Genomic DNA, 18,879 nt, shown 5'->3' with positions numbered 1-18,879 from the left:
AAAAAAAAAAAAAAAAAAAAAAAAAAGAGTAGCACAGTCTAAAGTTTTCATTTCCTTTTAGTTGGTCTGGAGACATTGTTTAGTGGCATGTTGGGAATGGGTTAATGGTTGGACTTGATGATCCTAGAGGATTTTTTGACTTTTCCAACCTTAATGATTCTGTGACTCTGCAATTCTATTATACTTCCTCACGGCCATATGTAGAAAGAGCTTCATTTACTTTTGCATGCTCTTCTTTTTGGGTATGGGTAGTGCTTGATGCTCTTAAGTTGTTCCCTTTTTTTTTTTCTTGTTCAATTTTATTCCACAAGAATACAAAGTTAATGAAATTCTTCAGATCTGTCACAGATATTATGTGAAAATGTTACAATTTGGAGGCCAGAGGCAGAGATTGAAAAATGACTTGTATAGTAAAAAAAACTTACACAACTGGTTGTTCTGCCTTTTCCTTATCAGAGAGGAATAGAGGGTAAGGTTCTATGAAGTATAAGAAAACTTTTACACAGCCACGTTGCATTGTTTAAAGTCTCATATTTTTCTTCTTTTATTGCAACTTGACAACTGTAATTAGAAGCAAATGTCTAATTTAAAAGGGCCAATTCAGGGATACAGTTTCTGCCTGGTACTATTGTCTGTTCTGCAGAAACCTACACAACCACGAACTTCCAGCTTCAGCCTTGTGCAATGTGGGATCCAGATGGATGTTTTTGCTGAGTCTGGGATTTGGTATACAAATGCTTTGACCCCCTCCAAAAATTTTTTTTCCAAATGCAGTTAATAAATCACTACTAATATATTTTAATATCACATGCATTTTAATGTTATATATATTTAATAGATACTCTAAACGTGAAGATGCTAGATATTCTTGTTAGTCTTTTAATTTCTTTTCTGTTTCTTGGAGTTTTGACTATGCTGGCTGAATGACTTCTTTTCAGATGGATGTTTTCCATATTTCCTAATGAAGGGGGCCTCCTTCTGCTTCACAGGCTTCATTTGCACATTACAACAAAACAGTGCAGGAGGATTACATTTGTTAAACAAAATGAAAACAGATATTCTTTTCAAACACTAATGGGATTTTTACCTAGGTTTATCACAGGAGATTTTCACCAATGTCAGTTTAGAAGCTCAGTAAATCTCCCTGGAATTTGAGCAATATAATAATGCTTTGCACTTTTTACTGCCTTCCAGTTCAACTGCTTTACCACCATCAGCTAAAACATCTTCACAGTATCCTTCATAGGGAGTATAAATGTTTACCTCAGATCCAGCACATTGGCTTGGCAAAGTTACCAACATCATACATTCAACCTCCACTTCCAGAGTGCATTGGCCAAAAGGTTTGTAAGAAATGTGATCAGCAACCGCCAGCTTCTGTACAAGAAACTATGTCACTGAGGTCCATGGAAATACAGCAGCTGCCCAGGATGTTGTGTTAGGAAATGGTGTAATTCCTGCCCCTACAGGTGAGTATTTTCAGAGAAAGAATATTCAGTTATGTCTACCAACATATCCTGTACTTTGCTGTCTTTGTTACTTATATCCACAAAACTCAAATGATTGCTAAGATTTATTTTGAGTTGTTTAAATTCATTTAAATCTGACCTTTGTCTTATTTTTTCTTCTTTTTCATGCTGCAGTTTGGAATAACCATTTTCTTTTTTGCCAATGAAAAAGATTTCAAAAGATTTACTCTTCTCAAGATGTCAGCCAAATTCTGTCAAAAACATATATTCTACTTTTATATAATCTGCTTTCAGATTGTCATGTAATATCAAGAACTCAGAAATACCATATTTTAAAGTGAAATGCTTTTATCTAAGCTGCTAGAAAAAACAAATATAAGCATGAGAGAATCAAAAGTTTCAAGAAGAAATTAGGATTAAATTACTCAACGTGAAATCTCCAGAATAATCTGGAAATATGTGATTTAATATTTCCAAACTGCTTAATAACATTAACAATATTTTCCGTTACTTCACACATTGCTCTGTATAACCCACTGTAATTTCTGTGAGCAGGTATCCAGAAGATTCTCTACCTTACACAACATAAATAAAATTGAGAATCATTAAACTTCATATATCTGCATTAATGGTTACACAAAAATTGAAGCAAAAATGCACCCAGATAGGATGCACATGATATAAATTTGAAGAGAGCCACAAATCTAAATAACTTGACTGAGAGCTAAAGACCTGACTCATAATGAGAAGTACTCTTAACAAAGAAAGTTGTGTCAGAAAGGTTATTTCTAAAAGGTGCTGATAATTTTTTGTTTTTCTCAAATTGCATTTAGACGAGGAATTTACTGTTCTGCAAGTGGCATAGTACAGCAATTTTTTGTTACCTAAGGACAAACACAGGAGAAACACTGACAGAGGAAATCAAAGACCTGTAAGTGGTAAATAGAAGTTAAAAATGAATTATATGGGAAGCAAATTATATGAAAGATCTTGAAAGTAAAATTACTGGAGATTTAATTGTCAGGAAAAGGGAAAGTATTTAAACAGACAGAAATAGGAATTGAAGTCACTTTACAAGTCATCTGGGTAATGGTTAATCTGAATTAACACATAATGACTTTGGAATAGATATTTTAAAGCATATGGACATTTACTTTTGTCATTATTTCTCTTCCGCTTGCATTTGTGATGAGACTGACTCACTCTGCTTATTGAAAATTTAGGGTTTTTTTTTTCCGCTACTGTTAACTAATGATATTTGTATAGTATGTCCACATTACTGCTTGAAAAATACATCCAAGTGTCTACTGTAGTTATCCCAACAGCCCCTTCAATTGTTAAATATTTTAATTAAATGTGGTGGCTTCTGTAGATTGAGTAGATTGAGGGAGCCTAATGCAATGTTGATGTTTGATTTTTGTCATCAGACAAATAGGACAAGGGGTTCTTCATATAAAGCAGAGACTGACTGAGGTCTTCTGATTCACAGCTACAAATACCACTCTTGCCAAGTGCCTTTCATTTCCTAGAACGATCACTTCATTTGCGATTTTGAGCTTACTGTTGTGATACAGGATTTTATTGTGTGTTCTGTGATCAGTCTCCTGCACCTCTACTGATGAACTCCTCAGAGCAAAGTTCTACTTGGGGAATTTGTGCCTATATAGTGAGATCTAGTGCCACAGAAGTGTACACAGATTTACAGTTATCAAAATTGCTATATAGCTACATGTTCAGTAATCTTCTGTTTGTCTTTTCAACAAACATTTTTGAGATACATATTTTTTCTTGCATCTAACTTATGATTATTAGGTGTGCAAACTTTGTGATTCAAGTCATGCTGTTTTCAACATTAGATTTCATTATGCAGTGTTGAAGACATTCATAAGTCTTTGAGATATTGTACGCTCTCTTAACTGATTGCTTGCTGTAAATACTGAAATCTGACAGGAAAATCTTCTGGTAAAAAGGTATAGTCTGTATACTTAGACTTGATCCTGCCCAGTGATCTCTGTAAATAAAGGCAGATCTTTCAAAAACAAAATAAACAAAAAGCAACAACAACAACAACAACAACAACAAAACACAAAAAAAACAAAGCAAACAAACAAACAACAACAAAATCCCAGCTTTGTTGGTTTTCCAGCTTTTTCAGATTTAGAGAAGGAGGTTAGCAATGAATTAGATATACAACTGTTAATTTTTGGGAATGCATGGGAATCTTCTTGGTTTGGTAATAGTTCCTAGTGTGTGACTTCTTAATTTGAATTAATTTGTATTTCATTTTCTGTTGATCTGCACTTGTTCATTTACAGAGTTGCTTGGTGCACCATGTCTGCACAGTTCGTGCTGGCTTTGAACTCCATTTGCACTTTGATAGTCCACAACACCAACTTGATGTATCATGACACTGTATTTAGTTAGGAAAATATTGTGTATATTTGAAAATGAATGACAAAGGATGGATGTCTTTTTTATTCTACCTTTAGGGAAAGTGATGAAGAAATGGCTGTATCTCAGAGGAAATGAGTGAAGTTTTGCAGAAAATGACTGGAGAAAGGTCAGATTTGTGAGTATTGTATATTGTGAAATGTATATTGTGAAACTAATGAAAAACTTGTGAAATTGGTTTTTACCAATAGAAGAAAAGCAGAATCTGGCCCATAGGGAGAAGCAATGAGTATGGAATCAGAACCGTACAATGGTTTTATTTACATAAAGACTTAGTAAAACAAGCTGTGTTATTTTAGCTGAGCCTGACCGATTTACTATCCAAACACAATAGTCAATGATACATAACTGGCATCTGATCACTACCACAGAAGTGGAATTCTGTTGAGCAATGCTCCACGTTAGGAGATTTTCCTCTCCCAATGTATTGCCAGTGAAGCCTGCTACACAGTGTTGAGAGTACACATGAGAGTAGTAGCCCCAAATATGCTTTTGGAAGCCAAGGGATAATCCCATGTTGTAATAGTAAAATCTTTGTGTTTATGACTGTTAGTACTGTGCTCCAGAGGCTTCTGCAATCCTTAGTCTCAGTTAGATTAAGAATATGAAGTAGCCAAATCTTAGGCAGCTTGGGGTTGCTCACAGACTTTGGATTGTTGTAGTGCAGGATGCTCATGCACAACCTTTCTTTCTCTTCTACACCCAAAACACTGTACAGCCCCAAGGAGCCCAGTTCTGACAGCAGCACTGCAGTTCTGCAGCATTGTTGACAAAGAGTACAGATGATCTTGCTTTTCTCAGAAGCAAGTGGGAACAAACATGATATCCTAATACGAAATACTTCCCATACAGACAATGTTTTCCATATTCCCTTCTTTGTTTTGCAAGGTTTATTTCTGTTTTGTCATTTCATTTCTTTCCACTTTCTCTCATAGTCCCATATTAATGGCATCCCTTAGATACAGAGTTCACTGTGATTTTGAATTTGTCACCATAGTTTGCTTACAGCATTATATAAAAACCCTCCCATGCTATGAAGTTGACACAAGGAACAACTTTGTCTCTGTGGAAGGATTACATGCTGTTCATACTGGTGTTCTCAGAGTTTCATTTCTGGTTTCTTTTTTTTTTTTTTTTTTTTTTTCCTGACATAACTGATTTCTAGGCATTGGCAGGCCCTCATCTTTTAAAAGATGTAGAAGCTGAAAGTGGTAGGTATAATTTGCTTCATGGCTGAAATTCTGCTCTTTAAAGAACAATACTTCAGCTGAAAATATTTTAAAACAAGAATGTCAGAACTAATTAGTTCACAACAAGGCTATCTTTAGGAAGCAACTATTCATTCCAGGACATGCTAAGGAAGTGCTGCTAGATGAGACACAGTACTTTTATTCACCATGGAAGCAGTGCACAGGGTTAAGTTCTAGGTGACAGCCTGTAGTCCTCCCAAGCTCTGATTCTTGCCAATTTTCTATTAGCTGAGACTAGATATATTTCAGTAAGACACAAGACTGATTTTTTTTATACTACTAACAATTATAGAATGATTTATGTTTTTTCCCTCTCTTCCCTACATCCTTCCCTTTACAGATGCTTTTATCAACATAATTTGACTGTTGTTTCTTTCAGTAAGGAAACAAGTGGGTGAGAGGTACACATTTCTGATCTGGATGATATTAATTTGCTTTTCCTCTGCTAGTTTTGGCTGTAAAGGATGTATGAAGTGACTATATTTGCAACTGATATCAATATTTTCTTAAGTAAGTAGCTAGGATGCATGTACTACATAGACATGTCTTTTCTAGATGAATCAAAGCTACTTGATGGGTAGCTGGAGAGTCAATATGGGTAAATTCTTAGTGAAAATATTCTGCATCTTAGCAGAAAAGAACTTTTACTTGTATTTTGAAATTCTAGTGTAGATATCATGAACTAGGGGAATGATCACAGAATCCCACGGGACCACATCTTTTTTGCAATAATTTCTGTTTTTTTTTTTTATCTCCGCTGCTGCTTATCAAAGGATTGCCAAAAAATAGGAGGTTCTATTTTGATTTCTCACTGAAATTAGGAAAAAAAGTAGTGTTGTGTACGTCTTCCTGAACGCTTCCTGAAACATCCCAGCTGGCATGATAATTTGGGAGATTAACTTGTTCAGCTGTTAGATTGTTTGTAAACAGTATTTTTTGTATAGATTGTGTTATCGTCTGCCAAATGAAACAGCTGTGGATGTATTTACAGTCTGAGAAAGCTGGAGCATTGATGGAAGATTGAGGTTTTAGTAATTACTCTTTAGCTGACGTAGAGGCAAAGCCCATGGGAAGCGTGTGCTTATTCTCTCTTTCGTCTCTAACCCCACCCACACGTTGCCATTTCACTTGAATGGATCAGTGTGCTCAGCATTTAAAGCTTTCAGTAAATCAGGCCTGTGAGTGAATGCTTAGTCCCAAACAGTTTAAAGATAGGTTGTTGAATGTTTCATAAAATACAATTGTATTTATGGGAATGTTAAAGTACAAAAATTTTCTAAGGTGAAGAATGGAATGCAAAAACAAGAATCACAAATAATCTAGTGATGATTTTTCAATTAAAAAAATGAAAATCTGTTGTTTGATTTCAAGGTCCTGAGATGTTTTCTACGCCATTCCTTTCTATACTTCTTTATACAAATACACTGAACTTGCTCCTGAACTTTTAGTAACTAAGAGAAAATGTTTATGAACTTGTATTCATTTAGGTAATTCCTTTTATGACATCAAACTCCTGAATATCTTGAGAATACTTTAGTCCTGTCTTTGTTTTAGAAGACAACCTCTAATTGATTGCAGTTATGGTAGATTGGAACCAAAATTTGTGGCACTTCAATGATTTTTTCTTCTAAGTGTTTAGTGAGTGTTTTTTATTTACTGTTTTATCAGCTATGCTGTGTTAGAGAAAAGGAAAAATGCTGGAGGAAAAGAAGTAATGAAAACGGTTGTGAGAGGTTGAATATACTTCACTATTGTATAAATTTGGCTGCTATCTCAATGCCTTAGTTGGACTGCCCTTAATTGGACACTAAGATGTGGTAAGCGAAGAGCAAACCACGCTGAAAGAAGACACCTGTCAGAAAAAGCAGAGCTGTGTATTTTTAAATACCTTTATGTAAGACAATTCCCAGATGGAGATTAGCCTTAAAATAACATTACAAATAAATAAATAAATAAATAAATAAATAAAATTCCCCAGAGGTGAGGAACTGGAAGAGGACCAGGAAGAATGACTAAGGTATGTTTCCTTACCCTTTACTTTGTAAGTTGTTTTAATAGGGAACATGTCATTATTTCTAGTATCCTTATGAAATGAAATGCGCAATCTTAATACCTGTGTGCTTCAATTTCCTGTTCTTTCAGTTTTCCCAGGGGAATTTACTAGGTTAATAAAATGATTCTTGCGGGCTTTTCCAAAGCCCCATAGGGGCATTTGATTTCATTTGCTTCTGAATTGGCTGCAGTGTGGTGGCATCCCAAGAGTGCCTGAAATTGTGAATGTACAAATATGCACCTGGTGTTGAGTTTTGAATTGTCAATGCAACCAAGGTGGCAATAAGAAAACAGAAGTACCTCTCTTTGGGGAAAAAACTTAGGAAAATGACCATTTATTGTGCTTATGATGCAGGAAATCTCCCAAAAAACAAAAGTATAAAAAAAACAAGCACTGAAACCAAGAACCTTAACTCCGACCCCCAAACATGTCAAGTTCAAACACCTCACAAATCAGCGTATAACATCTTCCAAAACAGACAATCCCTTAGGAAAAGGTTTCTCATAATTGGGAATTTCCTTACAGGAGATTGCTCAACAACTCTTAAGCAATATTTCCATTATGTGGAAAGCAAAATCAAAATCTGGTGATGTTACAGCATGCATTTACTTGCTGCCTGTAACTACATGTCTGTTCTTAGACTGTTTAATTCTCAGCTCCTTTATAAAGTGAATGTGATTTAGGAACCTAATTCTGGAAACTGATCTTCCCAGTAGTGAAGTGGTGCTCTTACTTTAATAACTTAGCTTGTACAACTCAGCAGGACCAGCACCCAATATTCAACCAGTGCAGAAGTACTTGAGATAGCTGAAGGCTTTCCTGACCATGGACTAGTTCATTCATTTATTCTTAATGATGAAAATTCCATTCACATTTTTGTTTGAATTAGAATTTACATTTTATTGCTCAAGGTTTTGGGCTGAATGATAGACAATGGGAATAAATAAAATAACTTCAGTACTCCTTTGATATATTTCTGGCCTCAGAAGATTATGTTAGTCCAAAGGAAGGACTAGGATCTGCTTTTACCTACAATGATTTGGGCCAGAGCTTTGAGAGGAAAGTCATAGGAGAAAAGAGACAAAAATTCTCTGATAGGTGAAATGCCATGGCAGATTTGCATGCCTTTTTTTTACAGCTCTCACCTTTTTTGGGCCTTTTGACCTAAAATAATAATGGGTAATTCTAATAAAAAATCTGAATTGCTTCTAAAATTTATTTTGGAAGCCAGAAAAATAATTTTTTTCTTATGCCATCAAAAAAAATTAATCTCCTGCTGAGCTCCTAATTCTTTCTTTTCTTTCCCTGCTGTTACTTTTTTAAGAAAGTGCTATCTGTGGACGTGAAGATGTATCTTGTCTTATTCACAGCACCGCAACCGCACAACCCTTCTCTGAGTTAGTGCAGTGCAGTTAGCGGCAAGCCAAGCTCAGAAGCCAGGAGAGTTTGACATCAGTGGGTGTTGTCTCAAAAGGAGAGTGTAGCGTGGCTGCAGAAAAGAGACACGAATTCCTCAAGCTCTTTGTAAAATAAACAAAATGTTGATATTTGTGGTGAGTTGAACATCTGTGTTTCTTTTTGAGAAATAAGCAAACTTTGAAAATTTTCCCCCAGTTGTATTGAACTCAACAGTTGACAAAACTTGGCCGTCAAAAATACTTCTAAAAGGAGTGACCAATAAAGAGCGGTGTCTTTTATTGAGAGTGTCTTTTACTGAGAAAATAGATGTACTAACCTTTCTCCTTCTTTGTAGCTTTTTTTTTTTGGATGGGGGGGGAGGGAGGGGGAGGGGGAGGGAGTTTCAGCAAAATCACCCAAACTTTTTGAAAAACCCTAGAACTAAATTTTTATGAACTAAACATTATGAAAATATTAGTAAATTTAAATAGCATCTGAGAAGTATTTGTGCAAACCTGGGCTATTGCATTTTAGTTAACTTCAAACCACAAAAAAATGAAAGATTTATGTGATTTATTTTTTTTTTAAATATCCTTGACTGTGGGTTTTATTTGTTTGTTTGTTTTGTTTTGTTTTTCGGGTTTACTTCTCAAAACATATTATTTCAGACAACCCAGGATGAAGAAAAGTATGTTCCAGGAAAGTGTTATGATATATGCAAAATGTAGATTTAATTTCTAAACTTATTTAACACTAACTTTGAGTATGAGGTCTGGTGTACAGGGTTTGTTCTTGTGGTATTCTGGTTTACCCATAGAATGACGACCAAGGCTGAAATTCCTTCTTGGGATGAATTGGGCAGTATTAACTCTCAGCTCACCCATATTTTGGATGATTTTCCCAATAATTGGAGTGGCAAAACTCACTGCTGTTGTGAGCTAAGCCACATATTTCACGCAGAGATCAAAATGCTGTAACTCCAAAGCTGAGGCGAGGAAACTGAAAGAACTTCACAGGCAGGATCTGACAACAGTTCCTTGAGGCTGAACATGTCACTTATCACTGATCCAGGCAAGCAAGGTTGGCCATGTTGGCTGCTTTCTTCTACTAGAGAAGAGCCCAGTGCATGCAGCCAGTTCCTTCAAAGCCAGCCTCACGTACCATGGGCTGGCACAGAATGGCCCTTGGACTGTCTACAAATTGGTTCTAAGCCAACTGCAATAGGACCACCACCTCTAGTACAAAGTCAGGGGCATAAAGCTTTTTTATTTTCATGATTGCTTTTTGACTCTAGCTTGTTGACTTTATTAAGTATGTTTGATTTGTTCTTACTTGAATTAAATGTTTTGTTCAATTTCAAATGATTTGTTTTAATTGGCTGAGTATGTGGAAACATTTCAGTTTGGGATGGATCCAAAACAATAACCACTAACTCTTTTTTCCTGTTGGCTACTGAACCAAAAAAATCAATTGTTTAAATAGCTTCAGTTTTAACATGAGCTATAGAAGAACTGGATAGCAGAAGCCTTTGTGTGAACCTGAAATCCAGTGTGAAATGTGAAACCAGAGATCAAAACCAAAGCAAGCTCAAATAAGACCCCAGAGGAGAGAAGTGAGGGTAGTTTGCTTATTTAGTTGTGTTTTTTTCTGATACACTTGAAATCAACTTGGATTCATGTCAGAGTGCTTTAAAAGTCAATATTACTTGAGAGTCAGAGTTTCTTTTAATCTTATATAGGTATAGTACTACTATTTATAGTACTACTACTTCTTGATTTTAAAACTAGTCTGTTTTTAGGTGATGCACTTACTCTGGCTCAGAATTGAAAAATGTGAGCAGCAGGTTTAGATTTAAACTTTGTGGCAAATTTTAAACTTCTGAAATATCAGCATAGCTTTTTGAATTGGGTTTCATATTTTCAGTCAGAATCAGAGTTACAACTTCCAAGTCAGTACGACCTTTGGTGACTTCAAATGGGATTTCCAGATCAGCTATAGCCATAGTTATAAAGTACAGTAAAATATAATGCGTAGAAAGTGATAGGCTGAAGGAATGACACAATATCTTTTCTTTATGTGCTCTAATATTTTGCACGAAAAATAAGGAAAAGAATTTGACTATTCAAGCATAATTTGTCCATTTTGTAAGTGGATTTTATTCTCAGTGTGTAGAAAACAGAGTAATACTCAGACTTCATAGTTTCTCTAAGCAGGAGACTGGTAATATTTTAAAAGACAAGCAATATAAAGAATTGTCTAGTACTTTTAATTTAACTTGAATAGTTTCCCCTAAAATCTTTATCTCTTGCAGCAAAATTTTAATTTACACTAAAGAATAAACTAAGCATAATTTTTTCTTTGAGTGGAACATTGTACATAATATAGTGATCCTTGCACAATGTATACATTTTGGGTTTTTTGTTGAAAAAATGAGAGAGTAATAACAGGACTGATGTCTCTTTGCAGAAGGAATAATCAGGGTGTTTTTTGTGTGTGTTTAATCATAGCAAATAAAGAAGTTGGAGTTATTCTTTCTGATATTTAATGATCATCTTAATTTAGTAACCTTTGGCTTGTTAGTTTTTTTGCACACTGAGTCACATCACCAAAAAGAGGGTGAATGGTGACGTACAATGAATTAATACTTACTTATGCCTTGCAAATGGAAATGCAGAATTAATACTATGCAACTATTTATGGAACATGAAAGCTCAGTGTCCTTACATACACTACAGGCAAATAATAGTCATAGTATTCAACCACACTCTTGGTAAGATACTTTTGTTCACACCTCAAAATGTACTAGTTGAGACTCTGGAAGGCATTATTCTTAAAATCTTTCTGGATTTTTATAATCAAGAATATATTGTAAAAATAATCTGATCATTCTGAAATAAAGTAAGAATATGTTAATCTAATCTGATAGAATTGTTAGAAATGTTAACTGTGGGTTTGAGTCATCATTTTCCACTATAATTCTGAATTACCTCCATTGGCAGCAAGCATACCTGGAGCCCTTGCATACTTGGCCAACAGTTCTGACAGACACAACAGCTTTGAAGTTGGGATTAAGAATGTGAAAGAATAGACCCAGAACCAGTCATACATGGACATGGATCAAAGTCTGCTGTAGAAAAAAAATGCATCTCTTGTGTCTGGATTTCTATTTGACTTTTACAGAAAAGGTGTTGGTGTATAGAGTACAGATGGAAGAGACAAAAAGGCTACCGAGGGGAAAAAAAAAAAAGGCAGATGGTTAAGGGCTTGTACATACAAGAAAGCTGCAGACAGAGATGAGGTGACAGTGCGAGCATACACAAAATGTGAATAAGAATGGGTCAACTGAGCTAACAGGGATTGATCTTGTTACAGTTTAGTTTCATTTTTCTTCAACTGTTATCAGGGAACAGGTTTTTTTTCACTTTATGTATGGAGATCAGAAGCACAGAGAAATTCACTTAAGGACACCCAGGAAGTCTGCAGCAGAACAGGGAACTAAACAAAGAGTTTTTGGGTTCCAGACCAATATGCCATCCGTATGGCATATGGATGGGGAAATGGGGATGGGGAAATGGAACTCATTTCCCCTCTGCGGGAGTTTCTACTGCCAAATTGCATTAGATGAGAGAACTAGTCCCTTTCGTTTATATTTCTTCAAAACAAAACAGGCCAAATTCAATACATCGCAAATACATCACCAAGATTACTGTGAAATGTTTAATAAATCTCTAAATCCTAATGACAGAATTGGCTGAAGATGAAAATGAGATTTCAAGATTAAGGAAAGAGGCAAATAAGAGTTATCTGAGGAGATAAATGAGGTTAAATTATGTTGCAAGAAAAAATAATTGATAAAACTCTGAGAAGTTTTTCTGTATTTGTAAAAAACTTGTTTGTGAGGTTGAATATGCCAGAATAGTTTTAAAGCTCATTTATTATGAAATAAAATCTGATGTTTGAATACTGTGTCTCATCAAGTCCCTGGGGCTGTTTACATAAAGGCAAACAATCTGCCAGTGTTAAAATTTTTACTCATTTCCTTCATTTCTCAGTTCTTTCTAAAACCTATCCTCTGAAAAGGATGTTGCTCAAGTCATCGGTTGTAAAGAACTGTACCTTTAAAACAAGGAAAAGAAAACTTTATGCAGTGTCTTATGGATCCATATTAGATTCTATGTATTTTTTACCACCTTCTGAACTCTTTAGTGATGATTTTCATTTTCAGGATGACAGTGCATTCTGTACATCAGCTCCAGGACAAATGACTCTTTTATTTGTGTCTTTTAGCTGTCCTGGAACATGAGTTAGGTTGTGATCTACATATGGTGACTGCATAGATACTCGCAAGCTATCTTCTCATATTTTCTAGGTACAAATACACTCCAGGTATCATCTTCTATCTCCACTCTTTTAAAATGTTTCCTACTTTTTCACATATTTTAACATTTTTTTTTCCTAGTTGCACTAACTTCTCACCCACAGCATAAGGTGTTTTGACTGTGCTGCTAATTTACTGCCTTTACATTCCAACATATTTCTGTGTGCTTCCTTGTTCCTGTTACTCTTCAATTAAATACCGAAGGCAATATGATTCTTCCCACCATATTAGTGCATCCACTTGCTCTTCGCCTAACATCCTTTTCTGTTTTGTCTGGTAATAATTTTCTTGTCTTTGCCAGGCTTTTAACTCCATAATCATTTTTTTTTTAATGTGTCCTGATAGAGTGTATTGCAGGGGAATAGTATCCTAAAGCTGTTCTCACAGCTACTTTGAGGAAGGCAGGATTATGCATCAGACCAGTGTGGACACTATTTTGTTTTTTTAGCAGGTAGGTGGTGATTATTCTAGTCCAGCTATTTTTCCTTGTTTTCTTACGTATAGTTTTAGTACTTGAACTATTTCTCTCTCTCAGCCCTTTAAAAAAGAGGGAAGTTCTAGACATGCATCATCAATCTCCAAGAGTAAAATAGGCTCCAATACAAGAATGTAATTTTTCAGTTTTATCCAACATCTTGCTTTATATCAATCTTGGTTTTCTACAAATCTCAGTTTATAGATCTGCTGTGTCTTCCAACATGAGCATTCTGCTGTGTTTAGAGGTGATAATTTTATTTTCTGAGTTTTCTGAAATGATGTTTCCTCATCAGTGGGGAAAAAAAGTAACAAAAAAATGCATCAAGTCTCAATCCTTTTTCTTATATCAGATCTTTGATTGTTAAGGTCAAAAGTAGTGCTTATTGCAAAGATTAATTATCAACTATGATGTTGATGTTGTAATGCAGAATTTTTTTCAGTTGTGGTGGGACATTTCAGGTCATACAAAGATTGTGCTCTGTGGCAAGGAAAGCTGTGTAACAACACTGATTGCAAACAAGTTGGGTAGGAGCTGAACACCTGCAATTTTTGTTGGGGAGCAGAGTGTGCCACCTGGTACTTTTTATTTCTGTGGATTCCCATGCAATGCATTGCCATTTTGCTTCTTAGAAGGGAGATAGGATGAACGTAGGCACACATTGAACCTCCATTTTGGTAAGTAGATATGGTTGACCTCTTGGAGCGGGACTGGAAAAATGGTAGGATTTTTCAAGTGTTTAAATGAGTTTGCTGCTTTATTGCTATTATGATAAAAGTAAGGTCCTCAGTCTACTCAAGTAGTTTTGAAAATGAGCTTTTCAATTTTTTGTAAGACTAGTATGGAGATTTTGTGTGTTTTTCTTGGTGCTTGGTGTAATGTGGATGCAGAAATGGAGATTCTGCTCAGGTATGATAGAAATTATATTGCCTTTGTAGCTAGTCACTCAGGATCTTCCAGAACACAGGCTTCAGCTAAGTGGTGAATAGTCCCTTTGGATTATCTCCTCTTGGAAGAACAAATTTAACACCTCAAGAATACAGCAGCAATTGCCAAAAAAGCTCACAAGAAAGCCACACAAGGCAGGCAATTTGAGGGCGATCTCTCAGTAGGTGCATTTTCTTTTTCAGACTTCAAAGAAATTTCATGGGAAAAGAGGTTCTACTGAGACTGTTAATACAGATTTTATTATCTTCCCTTTTCTTGTCAACTATTCCCTATCAGAAATAATTTCACAGGACACAGCCTTCTCATTAACTCTTAGTAGAATTAAGTTGTCATGTATGGACACAGAAAAGTTAATGGCAGAATGAGCTAAATTCTAAGCAATGCAACAGTAGCTCTGACATAGTACGAATTCTCTTGATCATCAAGAGACAATTTAAAAAGAAGAACATTTTGAGATCTGGTGGGGAAATCCACAAGAGACATCCATTATTTTAAAGTAGTATTTTAACTTCCATAGGATTCAACTGACCACACTCGATCCTGTGGTGATAGTGACTTCAGTAGCAGTGCGATCTTGTGATTCATTTAACATTCACTCAAATAGTAATTCAGGTGAAATCAGGAGTTGCTTCATGCCTCACCATTTGATTGTAACTGCTACCAAATGGACAAATTTCTAAAGAAAATAATTACATTTGGTAAAAATGGATTCTGTGCCTAGTACTAGACTGAAACAAAAAAATAAAGGAAATTTGTAAGTGGGGGGCACGGTATAAATCTAAGAGATTTCCCAATATGAAAGAAATTGGATCGCAAGTAGGCAATATAGAGATTTAAACACAAAAACAAACTAACATGAGTCAGATGTCCATAGAAACTGCAATTTGTTAGTCTGCAGCTGAGGTAAAGCATTGGACATAAGCTCTTTCTCTGCAGAAGGGACAGAAACAGACAATCTTATTTGATCTGGGAGCCTGCTGTTCTTTATGTCTGGGATTCAAAAGAACTGTTTATGTTTACAGATGGTTATATATACTGAGTCCAGATTTAAAGAAGAACAAAGGCAAGACCTTTCAGCACTTTAATTTCTGTACTTGTGGGAACTTCTTTCACACTTTGGTGACAAATACATGTTCTAACTGAGCTCGATTAAAACTGGCAGACCTTGAGTTTTAATAAAAGCACTGTTTGGCGTATTACAATGCAGTGGTTCTGATTGCAAAAGCTACAGCCTGCTAACTTGTAAACCCCCATGGAGTTTAATTTTATAATCAGCTCAGAACACCCAAGATCATGTACTTTTTCACATTTAATCAAAATTTAGTGTAATAGGGTTAGATGTAAAATATTGCTATTCAAAGCTGCTGGAACTACACTTGGTCAAATTCATTAACGGCGTGTTGCTGAGCACCTAATTCACAATATACTGAATGTGATTCAAGTGTTTATATTCTTTGCAGTCTGTAGATTTAGTTTAATGTAGAAGTGTAAGAGAAATAAATTTCATGAAGGAAAAATGGAGTATGAAATATAAATTAGTAACAGTGACTGGTTGCAGCAAAATTGTGTCCGAATTCTAATTTCTTCCTTCCTGACTGAATTACTCATTCAAATGCAGGCCCACTTGGAAAAAAAAAGACAGCAATTCAATTTCTGGTGCAGATATACTCCTGTCAAAATCATACACGTGGGACAAGTATGTAGTAGTATGAATCTGAGCTTAACTACAGTTCAGCATAGTTGCAAACATTATTAGATGATTTTGGTATAATCTTTCATGAATAGTGGGCATTTATAGTTTACTAAAGCAGGTAATATTGTATACAGTTTTTCCTATAATTTTTGATAGATTTTAGGAGGATTTTTGATATGTTTAATCTTTTAAGTGATTTAAATATTTTTTTCTTCTGATTTTTTAGCTTGAACTCTCATGCTTAACTAAGAACAAATTGTTTGTCAGTGTTACAATTGCCCAGGCTTTGTAGCTTGCACTTCTACTTTAATTAGGTCACCTGGGAGAATGTGAACTACAACAGAAGAAACATTTCAGATTGCATGAATTTATGACCTATAGGAACACACGTGAGTTTATAGCTAAGTGTGACAGAGACGGTCTAGACAATGCCTGCACAGGACTGTGTTTCACTGTAGGCAGTCAAAGCAAACAGGAGTATTTGCTCATATCACTCGTGATTTTCTGTTCCTGAAGTTTCCTGCCCTATGAAATATTTCTAAGTATTCTTATGCTGCATAGCAGGTAAACGAGTTTTCTTTTTCTAGCCATAAAAGGACATGATTAAAAAATGCTCTTATCAATAAATGAGAGATGGAACAAATTTTGGAACTGGTGGTAGGGTGAAACCTATCTGACGCAAGAAAAGGCATTGGCTGAGGACTCTGAGTAAGCTGAGAAAAGGGTCATTTGAGCTGCAGTGCTGGGACATTGTTTCTGGGAAAGCACTCATCCAAACTTTAGCAAAAAAAAAAAGCCAACACCATTTTCTGTGATTCTGTGTTTTATCAGGGCACTGTAAGGTAGACCTCATTGTGGTTATGCACAAAAGTGAAAAATTGTGAGAAAGTATTTGCTTTGCTTCTGAATCATTTTAATTAGACAAGGCAAATTAAATTAGCTTAGGGCAGGATTATGTAGTGGGCAGCCAATTAAATTCCAAGCAATTTACTAAGCCAAACAATTATTTGCAGAAATGAAAAATAATGGAGAAATTCTGGTCTGGTAGATGAATTCTGTATAATCTGTAAGCTTTAATTTTTTTCTTTGCTGACTTACTGTTTAATGTGAATGATCTGGTGTTGCTAAACAGTTGTTGATGTCCTGTGTTGTGAAACAAAATTATTTCTGTAGACTTTTTTTCATTGTCTGCATGCACACCTGAAATTTAGTAGTGGCTAACTTCCTCACAAGTGTTTCAATGAAAAAAAATTAAAGTACTGATTCTTCTACTTTCTGCACCAGCAAAACTCTTGGGTACATTTTGTCCCAATACATTCTGGTGAAATGTGCTATAATTTTGGAGAGGGCTGAGTTATGCAAAGATAAATTATGTAATGACTTAGTTGACAAAACCTAAATCAGTGGTGAAGATGGTTATTTCCCATGTTCTGATCTGTAACTTGTATTTCTCTGAATCAGAACAACTAATTATGAGGAGATTGACCCTTTAACAGATTTTCATATTTTTCATATTTTTCTTCTTTCCTTCCTTTTAGCATTTTTTAAAACCAAAGTGATTAGCCTGAAAACGTGAGTCAGCAGTGCAGTGGTTTGCTGGTTTGCAAACAAGAGAGCTGTGCCATCCACAGAACAAGCATGTTGCTATTTGGTAGCCCAAAGGCCTCAGGACAAATGCTGTTGTTCAGCTGAGGGCATTGCTCAATCTGGATGTGGCTCTGGTCTAGTGATTGGTGATCCTGCCCGTGGCAAGGGTGTTGAAACTAGATGATCTTTGATGTCCTTTTCAACCTAGGCCATCCTATGATTCTATGATTGTTTGTAGAACGTGCAGATTAATTTGCTGTTTGCAAAATATGAAGCAAGAGCATGAGCAATATGTATTAGGATCGTTAATATTTTCTTAACTTTGTTTTCTATCTGAATTCCTTAGGAAGAGGGTTGTCCCTTTACCTGTTATTGTATTTATTTATTTATTTATTTTTACTTCGTCAGTTACAAAAACTTATTCCACTTTTTGTTTATGTATTCCCAAGAAAAATAACAGGCGTCTTACAAAGAAATTAACATTTCGTAGATACTCACACACTGCATTCACAGGTAACCCTGAATATTGCTAAATTACTGTCTAGCTAAATAGGTCCTCAGCAACTCACCTCCAGTTTGTTACTCTGTTGTCAGCGTAAGGCAGAGTGCTCAACCAAAACTTTGAAATCCACTTGCTGTACAAAACCAAGGGTAAATATCAGATCACACTGTAGACATTGGCAAAGAAAGGATTCTGTGCTTAGGACTCTTAGAAAATCCTGAGTCACATTGACCTATTCTTTTCTAATATTGTATATTGCTTATGATATGTTGTGCTACACTGCCTGTGACATTTATTGCAGTTACTGGGGTTGCTGGGATATGCTGTTTTCATATTCACACTATGAAAAAAATATTTTCAAAATGGAACATGGAAAACATGAGATTGGAAAACCGTAACTATTCCTGGCCATTCAACTCTGAAGTTGTCATGAAGCAGAGATTTAATACAGCTGTTTTTTCTCATTTTTCTTTTTTTTTTTTTTTTTTTCATTTGGACATGGAATTTTTAAAAGCAATTATTGAGCATGTAGCTGTATAAATTATGATGTTATCAGTATGGATGCACATTTTCAGCAACACCTCCCCTGTCCACCCACATAGCTTATTTCAATCAATACATTTGAAATGTAGAGCTGCTGAAAAATATATGACACACAATTCACTTCATAAACAA

Source organism: Lagopus leucura, unplaced genomic scaffold, assembly GCF_019238085.1.
Source record: "Lagopus leucura isolate 7727_CA_CO unplaced genomic scaffold, USGS_WTPT01 Super-Scaffold_100009, whole genome shotgun sequence".
Taxonomy (NCBI): domain Eukaryota; kingdom Metazoa; phylum Chordata; class Aves; order Galliformes; family Phasianidae; genus Lagopus; species Lagopus leucura.
Note: the sequence above shows the minus strand (reverse complement) of the source record.